This window comes from Megalobrama amblycephala, linkage group LG1 (assembly GCF_018812025.1).
Source record: "Megalobrama amblycephala isolate DHTTF-2021 linkage group LG1, ASM1881202v1, whole genome shotgun sequence".
In the NCBI taxonomy this organism is placed as follows: domain Eukaryota; kingdom Metazoa; phylum Chordata; class Actinopteri; order Cypriniformes; family Xenocyprididae; genus Megalobrama; species Megalobrama amblycephala.
The window spans coordinates 5351955-5364760 of record NC_063044.1 but is presented as its reverse complement, the minus strand read 5'-3'; the positions used below and the strand labels follow the sequence as shown (position 1 = coordinate 5364760).

Genomic DNA, 12806 nt, shown 5'->3' with positions numbered 1-12806 from the left:
CATTAAACACTAACAGATCTCTCTAGATCTTTTAGATAATGTTATCTTTTAGGGGCGTATTCTGGTAACAAAAATAAAACTAGCTACTGAAAACATTACAAGAATATAACATAATGTTCTTAGAACATTCTTAGAATAATACAATTTCTAGCTGGGGTGACCTCACATTGTGGCCATAGTATGAGCACACAGTGAGTGCGCTGTGAGGTTCCACTTTCAGATCATTGTGACACAAATTGTTGACAGGGATCCCTAATCAATCACAGCTGCCCCCACTTTTCATGCAATCCTAAAGACTGTGGTTAGATTTATTAGCTGTGTTTAATTAGGAATGAAGCCAAACTCTGCAGGACAGTGATCCTCCAGGACTGGAAGTGCCCACCCCTGATTTAGACACACGCAGACATCAAGAATCAGTGTATGAGTCTCAACAATGGTGACAAAATTTTAAGATAAACAGATCGACTTTGTACATCACAAAAAAAAAAACCTTTTTGTTGATTGTCACCATTGTTGAGGTTCATACACTGATTCTTGATGTTTGTGTGAGCCTAAAAGACAAGCTCAAAACACTTTCTATAATTAGTAATAAACAAAAACAGAACATCACAAGACTGCTGTGAATAAAGGCAAAATCAACAGCTCTTATACTCAGAGTTTACTGTAGACTCTGGATGGGATAAGTGAGTCAGTCCACTATGAGATGATTGCATCATCCCCAACTTTATCTTATCAGAGGTTCTCTTACAGCAGCCGCAGAGAAACTGGTTTAAAAAGTAAAGGGTCAAGAGTCCAATTGAAGCAAACACTGACCTCCATAACGGTGACTTCAAACTTTATTATTTTCAAAAAAACATTAACATCTAAACCTCTGGTATACGAAAGAAGTTTTGTATGAAAAAATAAAGTCAAACTGGATTGTAATAAGTGAAGATGCTGAGATCTGAAGAGATCTGTTAGTGTTTAATGTTCTTTTGCTGTCAGTCATTTGACATATTATATACATACAGAGGTTTTTGTTTGGCACCCTGTCATTTGACTTTTTTTATAGTAAAGGTGTTTGATCACAATAAATCAGGAAATACCTGTAAAATAAAAAATTTTTCAACTTATTTAAATAAGGAAATTTTACTTTAATTTTATGGTTTTGGTTCAGGATTTGACCATTGTATCAACTGTTTTTTCAATGTATTAATTACAGATTATATTTGTAATTTTACATACATTTGTATGTAATTTAAGAAAACAGAAAAATACTCCATAAAAATATTTCTGTATAAAATTATTGTAATTTGTCATTAATGTCAAAATGCTTAAAATAACACCTGAGTTGTTTATTTCCGTCCTGACCAGCTGCCCATCTAACAAAGAGCGGAGCAATAACATTATTTATACAATGTTTGTATTTTTATTTTTATTTTTTTTATGTCTAACGTTTTTTGTAACATCCGTTAAACATTTACAATGACAAGTAACTTCAACTGAACAAGGTCATGTGTGCTGTTTTAAAAGAACATCCTTGGTATGTGGGAACTTTTTTTTCCCCAGAAAGAAATTAACATAAATCAGTAAAGAAATAGGTGATAGCACTGCACACAGTAAATCAGCTAAAGTTTGTTTTTAAGATGTTTTATTTAGAAGGGATTTATTCATAATAAACATTTATTCTGAGATAAAGAGGTGGTCCAGACCCTTAAAAATATATGGGAATATACTGCAACATATAATGAAATATATTATATACATTTCCATATATGGGAAACTAGTGCTTATATTTTTCAATATACTGCAATATATGCATTGGCCACGTATGACTATATATATTGATACATATAAAGACATATTTAGAAATTAAGAAGCATTACAAAAATAGCAATAGTATCCTTTATTGTGTACATATATTGCACATACATGTTCCTGTATGAATGTGAATAGATGTACACATATATACACATTCACAGAAGAGCTTTCCATGACATCAGATTTCTAGTTCACAGCATGCTTTGCTTCTGACTGTTAAAGGAGAGTATACGTTAAAATTAAGTGTTATTTCACGTGTTTTTCTCAATATTATTATCAAGGGAAACCTGTTAGTGCTTGATGTTCTATTATTTTGGAATTTAATAGGTTTCTGGTATATCTGCATTTTTGGCATTACCATTGTGCTGAAGAGTAGAGCCTGTGGTTAGGGTGATGACTGGCCAAACACTATACAATAGTTTATTTAAAAAGTAATGCTTGCGCATTCTTCAGCACAGCGATAGTCTCTTTCCTTAATACTTTAGTACTTGCAGGTGTGCTTGTGCTATTGTTAACTAGCTAAATATGAAACATCTATAATGTAAATAATTTTGAAAGTTTGTTATATACAGTGGGTACGGAAAGTATTCAGACCCCCTTAAATTTTTCACTCTTTGTTATATTGCAGCCATTTGCTAAAATCATTTAAGTTCATTTTTTTCCTCATTAATGTACACACAGCACCCCATATTGACAGAAAAACACAGAATTGTTGACATTTTTGCAGATTTATTAAAAAAGAAAAACTGAAATATCACATGGTCCTAAGTATTCAGACCCTTTGCTCAGTATTTAGTAGAAGCACCCTTTTGATCTAATACAGCCATGAGTCTTTTTTGGAAAGATGCAACAAGTTTTTCACACCTGGATTTGGGGATCCTCTGCCATTCCTCCTTGCAGATCCTCTCCAGTTCTGTCAGGTTGGATGGTAAACGTTGGTGGACAGCCATTTTTAGGTCTCTCCAGAGATGCTCAATTGGGTTTAAGTCAGGGCTCTGGCTGGGCCATTCAAGAACAGTCACGGAGTTGTTGCGAAGCCACTCCTTTGTTAGGAGTCATTGTCTTGTTGGAAGGTAAACCTTTGGCCCAGTCTGAGGTCCTGAGCACTCTGGAGAAGGTTTTTGTCCAGGATATCCCTGTACTTGGCCGCATTCATCTTTCCCTCGATTGCAACCAGTCGTCCTGTCCCTGCAGCTGAAAAACACCCCCACAGCATGATGCTGCCACCACCATGCCTCACTGTTGGGACTGTATTGGACAGGTGATGAGCAGTGCCTGGTTTTCTCCACACATACCGCTTAGAATTAAGGCCAAAAAGTTCTATCTTGGTCTCATCAGACCAGAGAATCTTATTTCTCACCATCTTGGCAAACTCCTTTCATGTGGCTTTCATGTGTCTTGCACTGAGGAGAGGCTTCCGTCGGGCCACTCTGCCATAAAGCCCCGACTGGTGGAGGGCTGCAGTGATGGTTGACTTTCTACAACTTTCTCCCATCTCCAGACTGCATCTCTGGAGCTCAGCCATAGTGATCTTTGGGTTCTTCTTTACCTCTCTCACCAAGGCTCTTCTCCCCCAATAGCTCAGTTTGGCCGGACAGCCAGCTCTAGGAAGGGCTCTGGTCTTCCCAAACATCTTCTATTTAAGGATTATGGAGGCCACTGTGCTCTTAGGAACCTTAAGTGCAGCAGAAATTTTTTTGTAACCTTGGCCAGATCTGTGCCTTGCCACAATACTGTCTCTGAGCTCTTCATGCAGTTCCTTTGACCTCATGATTCTCATTTGCTCTGACATGCACTGTGAGCTGTAAGGTCTTATATAGACAAGTGTGTAGCTTTCCTAATCAAGTCCAATCAGTATAATCAAACACAGCTGGACTCAAATGAAGGTGTAGAACCATCTCAAGGATGATCAGAAGAAATGGACAGCACCTGAGTTAAATGAGTGTCACAGCAAAGGGTCTGAATACTTAGGACCATGTGATATTTCAGTTTTTCTTTTTTAATAAATCTGCAAAAATGTCAACAATTCTGTGTTTTTCTGTCAATATGGGGTACTGTGTGTACATTAATGAGGAAAAAAAATGAACTTAAATGATTTTAGCAAATGGCTGCAATATAACAAAGAGTGAAAAATTTAAGGGGGTCTGAATACTTTCCGTACCCACTGTATGTGTTACAATCACGTCTTCCTGGACTCCAGTTCCCAGCATCCTCCTGTTCTCCACACCTGTCTGCACTTCCCTCATCAGTCTTCCTGCCATCTCCCCGGATTCCCAGCACCTGTTTGTCCTCGTCAGCACTCCCTTTAAGTTGGACTCACTCCCTGCACTCCTTGTCTGTTATCTTGTTTGCATATGTGTGTCAAGCTATCGTTCTGCTCCTTATCTGTAAATAAAGCCTGTATATTATGGATTTCCGTATTTCGCCTAATCTCTACAGCAGTACTCATAGCAATATGTCTATATATGTGTATATAAACTGCATGAGTAATATATGTTCAATATATTTATACACATGCAGTACCATATCTTATCACATGTGCATCTATATGTTGTAAAATGTATGACTGAATATACAGATACATACATTATGATATATAAGTATATTGGCACATCAATATATGAAAGTATCAATTCCTCCAAAGTCATTTTTTATTGTAATATATTTACACAATATATTATTCTGTATATTTTCTAATATACCATTAAATCATTTAATATATTGATCATTCATATATTAGGAAATATATTTTCTTTGCATAAATGTAGGACACATTATATAAACCGGTTCTATTGCAATTGAGTTCAACTCGGTTAACACACACTTTAACACAAATTCAATGCATGTGGCTCTGTTATTATTTAATCTCTTCTGCAGTTGCCCCAGAAATTCAGGTCGGTGTTCAAAGTGCATTGCAGAGGATTAATTGATACAAACTCAAGAAAGCAGCAATATTTGCAATTATAATTAGGGTTAGCTTAAATGTTTTTTTTTAATTAGCTTACCTGTGACAGTTATGTAATTTTTCCTCATTTGGCACTGATCACAGATGTCTTTGTTTTTGAGCAAAGGTTACTCTGTTCTCTCTTATGGCCCCTCCTTTACTTAAAGAATACATAACAGCAAGACTGAAATGCACATCAAACCTAAACAAGTGACTGATCTGTGCATGAGAACAGTAGATCTCTCTGACTATGGCTTTAATAGATGTGTTACTCTCACTTGGGTCCAGCACAGGTACAATACTTGCCCTGCTGCTGTTTTTGGTTATTGTTTTGTTCTCCATCAGCTCCAGATCTCAGGATGAGGGAAAATATCCTCCAGGACCCAAACCACTGCCACTGCTGGGGAACCTACACATGCTTGACCTCAAGAAAACCTACTTGAGCCTGTGGGAGGTGAGCAAGAATGTTTAAATCAGATTATTTGACCCAATGTATTCTACATTTACATTTAATTGTTTAGCAGATGCTTTTATCCAATGTGACTTACAAATGATGAGAACAATAGAACCAATCAAAGGAACAATAGTGTAACAATATGCAAGTGCTGTGACTAGTCTCAGTTTGTCTAGCACAGTACACGTAGCACAGTACACACGCACAGTACACGTAGCAAGTTTTTAAAAAATAAATAAACAATAAGTAAGTGTTAGTATAAACGGGTCAAGTGTTTAAAGAAAAAGATGTGTCTTTAACTGTTTCTTGAAAATGTCTAAAGACATCCGACCAGCAGGGAGCAGTCAGTGTAAAGGTCAATGAAAGTGATGTTATGCCTCTTAATTTAAGGAAGGCACCACAAGGCGCTGTTCACTTGCAGAACACAAGCATCTGGAGGGCACATAGGTATGAAGTAGTGAGTTTATGTATAGGGATGCAGAGCCAGTAGTTGTTCTGTAGGCAAACATCACTGTCTTGAATTTGATGCAAGCAGGCAATTGGCAACCAGTGCAAACTGATGAAGAAAGGTGTAATGTGCACTCTCTTCAGCTCATTAAAGACCACTCTTGCAAATCTCAGCAGATCTCAGCAGAGGATGATTAAACAACTCCACAAACAGCATTACCAGCTCCACTTAATACAATCTAGTTTGCCTTTGTTTCTTTAATGCATGCACAAAAGTTCTTGTTGAAAATTAATGTCTCAGGTTATGACTATAACCATAGTTCCCTGAGAAGGGAACGAGACGCTGTGTCCGTCAGGACACTTTGGGAACGTCTCCAGCGTGATTGCCTCTGATGCATATCTGTCAGCTAGTCCAATGGCAAGAGTGAACGTCAGGGGCATGCCATTGGACTAGTTGACAGACATGCATCAGATGCAATCAAGCTGGAGGCATTCCCAAAGTGTCCTGACAGACGCAGCTTGAGTTCACTTGAAAGGGAACAGAGGTTTAGATCAGTGGTTCCCAAACCTGTCCTGGAGGACCCCCAGCACTGCACATTTTGGATGTCTCTCTCATGTAACACACTTGATTCAACTCATCAGCTCATTAGTAGAGACTGCAAGACCTGAAGTAGGTGTGTAAGATAAGGGTGACATACAAAATGTGCAGTGCTAGGGGTCCTTCAGGTTTAGGAACCACTTCAGGACAGGTTTGGGAACCACTGGTTTAGATGTTGATGATTTATTAAAATAGTAGTTTGGTTTGCCACCATTATGGTGATCAGTGCTTGCTTTAGTTGGGCAGTTTGACTTGATTTTGTGACATTAGTTGTTCTCTGGCTCAGATTGTTTGATATGTAGCAAGACTGTATTGGTAGTGAAAAGTTCAAATCTGTTAATGAATAGTAACCAGCTTTGGCCAGAGATGAGACTTGTGAATCAGTCCACTTTATGATAATGAAAATTATATCATTGTCATTAAAAACCAACAACACGTGCTTATCTTTGTTTACAGCTTCCTTTCCAACAAACTATGTGTTTTGATAAACATGCTGTTAAAGACCACAAACTGACATTCAAAAAGAACCAAGAGCCCAACTTAAGAAAACACTGGTCACCATAATGGTGACATAAAACAGAAAAAATATTTTCAATAAAACATCATCGTGTGGATATAACAAATGCGTGGACAAGGAAATGTGTAGCATTCTTCAATAGGAAGGGCAGTCATAATTTTGTACAATGCAAATTTGCATGACCAGGCAGTCCTATGTGGTCTGTGAATTTTAACTGATAGACTGTAGAAGGAAAAGAGAAGTGGTCCAAGCACTGAGCCCTGAGGCACCCCAGTAGCTAAATGTTTAATGTTATGCCAGTAAACAGACATACTCTATAAAATCTAATTAGTCAACCTTATTTAAAAAAGCATGCAAACCGATTGCTTTAAAACCTTGGTGAGATAGCAATAGTGTGTTGTACTGACAAATGTTTAGTTAGTGTAGTTAACATACTGTCCATGAGAGTTCAATAACTACTGTAAATGCTGTATTATTCATGCCAGGCCATTCGTTGGCGATGTCACTTTGTAAAGAAACACTACACAACTTTAGACTGAACACATAATACACATGCACATGATGTCACCATTTTCACAAATTCGCATTTTTGTAGTTTACATGGAGCTGATAACGGTATCATTTTCAAATACTTCAACTCATTTTCAAAAGTTTTCATTTCAGGCTCCAAAAACACCATTGTGATGTAAATGAATAGCCAAAATACATAAAAAGTTTTCCATTTTTAGTTGAAAATTGCATTCTTAAATCTATAGATTTAGATAAAGTTTATGAATGGTTCTGAGATTAGACAGACAGACAGACAGACAGACTGATTGATTGATTGATTGATTGATTGATTGATTGATTGATTGATTTTGGCTTTTCCTCAGCCTCATCTTTTCTGTCTTGCAGCTGTCAAAGCAATATGGTTCAGTTTACACAATGCACTTTGGCCCCAAAAAAGTGGTAATATTATCCGGATACAAGACCATCAAACAGGCACTTGTGAACCTTTCAGAGGAGTTTGGAGACAGAGATATCACACCCATATTCCATGATTTCAACCAGGGATATGGTAAGAATGCTTCACATCTTCAGATGATCTTTTAATAAGCTGTGGTTGCCAGTAATGTACTGTTAATACTGTTAATACTACCATGAAAGTTAAATGAAAGTGAACTTATTTAATTTGTGTCAAAATATTTCTGAAATTAAACTGAAAACATTGCTCAAAATAATTAAAAACATGACTTTAACTCAAATCTTATGTCCGCTAGTATGGACTGTGGACACACAGAGTCAGGATATGGTCAACACAGCTGCTCATTTCCCATGTTATTATATCAGGCTAACCTCAATATTTAGGACATTTAAAACTATTTTCAGCTCAAAACTCACTTTTAGACATCAACCAGTGTTTGAAATAACTTCCTTGCGATCCGATAGCAATTCTGATCACCATATGAGGCAGAAATATATTTATATGCAATGCTAAAGGCTACTTACTTATGTTAACCATTGCGATGATAAACATATCTATATGGAAAATACCAGAAACCACTTAAAGAACATAGACAAATTATATATAATTGTGTATTTATTTGGTTTTATGTTTTAACTGTCTCCTCCCTGTGCCTTTGTTGACTAATGCTTCCGCATGTATGTCATAAAAAGCATGCAATTTGGTTAACTCACATAACTCATAACTCCCGTTTTCTTCTCGTGAGCTAGAATATTATTATTATTTTTTTATTTATTTATTACAAGTTCAGATATTCATACAACAAAATATTCTGAGGGGCATGACAATTATGTGAAAATAATTACCAAAGATGTTGGCGGTAAATATAACAAAATAATAAAACAAAAAATGATTAAATTAGTAATGTTTAAAATAGATCAACTCTGAGCATTACAAAACAGGTTACTAAAAAGTCACAACAAAAACAACAGCAAAAATAAAAACAAATAAAGAAAATAGTCAGATGGTTCAGCTGCATAAATTCATGCCATGATGAGTTTTGTACGGTGGCCAAGAGAGCTCAACACGCTGCAACTGAAACACACACACTAACACAAATATAAAAAACACCAGCAAATTAAGAAAACATCTTCATCAGATTGACAACACGTGCTGCGAATGCTCACAACGCAACAAAACTCACTGCAGATAGCACAGAAACGTTTCAAGGGGACCCCGACAAGTGACAAACCTGCTAATAATAATAAAAAATAGTAAAAACACATCATCCAATTGACCCTTCGGAAAGACCCGTCCCCCTTAGTTACTGTTGCTTTGTCCGACAAGCCATGGCGCTGTCACACCACACGCATCTCAGAGCAAAGAGGACTCTGACAACACATTGACAGACAAGACATAGCAGGTTACTTATGATATTAAACAAAGTCCCAGCTTTCAAACTGTGTAATTTTTTAAGAAATTTCAAACAATAAAAAACATTTTGTGTCATGACAGATTGCTGTAGAGCCTCAGCTCAAGCGACTCGTGAACCGACCATATCTTCCAACTAGTTAATTCATAACATCAAATAAACATGAATGAACATGAGAAAGAATGTTGTTTCAAACATGGAAAGAAGTTCAAGTCCACCGAGGTTAATCTTCTAACTCCTGACTGCTTTGTCAGACAAAATGGCAGATTCTGCGTTATGATTGGTTAGATCATTTGTCAGTCAAACTCCCTGCGAAGGGTCAATTAAAAGCCCAACTATAACAAACATCATAATGGTGATTTCTTACAAAAGATTTAATGTCATCTTTTATCTTCAGTTGATTTCATCTAAGGCTGTGGCTGAAAGTCAGTTGTAGTTATTGTGTATCTGCTCATCTCTTTTCTGTTCTTGTTGTTTCTCTTTCGTTCAGTGATTCTGCTCTTCAGTATTCATTGGCTGAATTCACTCAGTTCTTAACTTTGCCAAGTGGACTATATTAGTAAACTAATGTAGAGAGAACAGTAAATGTGGGTATTGGGTATAATTTGGGACACGGCCTCAGAGTGTCGACTTTGAGAGCTGTTAATTCACAGTATATTACTGTAAGCTACTTTCTTGAAAACAATTACTACTATAATTGTTTTCTACTATATTTGACTATTTTAATGGAAAATGGTATGTTACTGTCAAAATTTGGCTGTTTAATAGCATTTTTTTTACAGTGTACAATGGTGCAAATAAAACAAATGTAAAAAAAAAAAAAAAAAAAAAAAAAAAATCATGCGCTTATATTATATAGATAGAAATTTTAGGTACTCTTTGTTTGGACTAATACATTATTCCTCTCTAGGGATTTTGTTTTCTAATGGTGAAAACTGGAGAGAAATGAGGCGCTTTGCTCTCTTGAACCTGCGAGACTTCGGAATGGGAAAGAAAAGAAGTGAAGAGATTATTATTGAAGAATCGCAATATTTAAAAGAGGAATTTGAGAAGTTTGAAGGTAAGATTGTAAATTACAAGGAAAAGATGATGATGTGACTTAAACTGATTTTAGTATTAACATCTTGTTCACCCATGTGCAGGAAAACCATTTGATACAACTATGCCAATAGCCATGGCTGTTTCAAACGTCATTTCTGCCATTGTCTACAACACCAGATTTGAGTACAGCGACACTAGGTTACATCACATGGTCAGACGACCGTACGAAAACATGATTATGACTGGATCAACTTCAATTCAGGTACCAAAACATTTCTCTACCAATAATTCATACTCTGATTCTCATTTTTAATTGTTCAAGAAGTACAGTAGAGATGTATTGTTTATAATTCATAATTTTGAAGTATTTGTCATGGTGTATGTACAGTGTTCAGTGGTAAATTAAGATTCGTTGCAATTCTTCTTCTTTGTAGCTCTACAACATGTTTCCTTGGCTTCGTCCTTTTGTGTCGAATCAGAAACTTATTATGAATAATGTCAGAGAAGCGGTCAATCAAAGCAAGGAACTATTAAATGGTCTGAAGAAGACTCTGAACCCTCAGGAGCCCCGAGGAATCGGTGATTCTTTCCTCATACGACAGCAGAAGGACAAGGTACTGTTTATATGTTTAAGTCATATAATTACACAATTACATTTTTAATGTTCTGAAATCTAATTTTTTTTGACTGTCACCATCATGACTTCTGCAGGAATCTGGAAAAACAGACTCTTTGTACCATTCAATGAATTTATATTGTACAATCAACAATCTGTTTGCTGCTGGTACTGACACTACGGCCACAACGCTACGCTGGAGTCTTCTGCTAATGGCCAAATACCCTGAAATACAAGGTATAGCTTCAAATGACCATTTTAATGCTTGCACTTAAACACTCAGAAATGGTGCAGAAACAATTCTCACTAGAAAAATACAGTAATAATTACAAAGAGATGGCAAGTTACACTTCGAAAAATCTTTTTTTTCACAGAGAAAAAAAGAGTTCTTTATCATAGTCAAGTTCATAACAGGAGAACAAATGTATTATCTAAAAAAATTAGAATTTTGTGAAAATTCTACAAGTAGGCATAGCTAATTATTAGCCATGCAAAGTGTCAGCCAGAATAAACAATGTAATAGTACTGTTATATAATCTTATAATGTGATCTAACTTCCTTTAAATGTTACTAAGCCGAGGTCCAAAGTGAGATTGACCGAGTGATTGGTGGACGTCAGCCAGTGGTGGAGGACAGGAAGAACTTGCCTTACACAGACGCTGTGATTCATGAAACCCAGAGACTGGCAAACATAATACCCATTACTCCCCCCCCATAAGACCAGCTGTGATGTTCACCTGAACGGATACCTCATCAAGAAGGTCTGGCTCCAATAAGAACATGCAATGTTCTTGATGTGTTTTTGAACCATTTATCACTGATCATTTGTGTTGTTTTATGCAGGGTACCAGTGTGTTCCCACTACTGGTATCTGTATTGAGGGATGAAAATGAGTGGGAAACTCCTGACAGCTTCAACCCAAGACATTTCCTAAATAAGCAGGGCCAGTTTGTAAAAAGGGATGCTTTCATGCCCTTCTCTGCAGGTGCAGTGGACTTTAAATTCACTAATTATATTATGCCATCACAGGTGATTTTTGTTAATTGTTTACTTATTGTTTTTCTCAGGCCGCAGGGTTTGTCTTGGAGAAAGTTTGGCCAGGATGGAGCTCTTTCTATTTTTCACCTTCCTCCTTCAGCATTTCCGCTTCACTCCTCCTCCTGGAGTTTCTAAAGATGATCTGGATCTTGCACCAGTGGTGGGCTTCACCCTGAACCCGGCCCACACAAACTGTGTGCAGTGAAACGGATGTAACATTATATATGCCGTTAAATGTAATTTTGTTGTATTGATTGTTTTTTTGTGTTTTGCTTATATGTTGCATTTATAAATTTAGCTTTCCATTGGAAACACAACCATGTTTAATCATGTTTTAGATGAATAACTCTTTTTAATTTAAGAGTATACACAGCAAAATCACCACGCTGTAAAAAATTGCTGTATAAAAACTGTAACATACTCTGTTAACAGTAACATACTGTTTTCCATTAAAACAGAAATATACCATAGAAAACAATGCATTCTTGGTAATATTTGTCATTTTCGAGAAAGTAGCCTTCAGGAATATGTGAATTAACGACACTCAAAGTCACAATTATGGTGATCAGCTTTAGTTGGACTCTTGACATTAGCTGTTTTTTGGATTTTGTAACTGTAGGTTTGTAGATTTGTTAGGGCGTTTGATAGCAGGAAAAAGCCAAAAGGATGTTGATGAGATTGGCATCTTGTCATAATGCCTTTTTGTTAATTTTATATTTGTTCTGTGATTCTGCAGCATGAGATCCACCAATGTTTTGGTAACCGTTATTTTGAAGAATTTTTAAAAACATCTACTGCATAAAACATTTTGTGGTACTGCATTATTTAGACATCAAGAATCAGCATATAAATCTCAACAATGCTGACAATCAAAAATGAGTTGAAATGAATTGAAAATTTAAAGTTAACTTGAGTTTTAATGTAGTGAATGTTTTAAGAGAATGCTATCCTGTCTTTTAGGAAAACGTTCATGGAA

General features: G+C 36.3%; 1 pseudogene; it reads left to right on the top strand.

Moving 5' to 3' along the window:
• The first annotated feature begins 4893 nt into the window (after positions 1-4893).
• Positions 4894-12806, top strand: LOC125260806 (annotated as a pseudogene).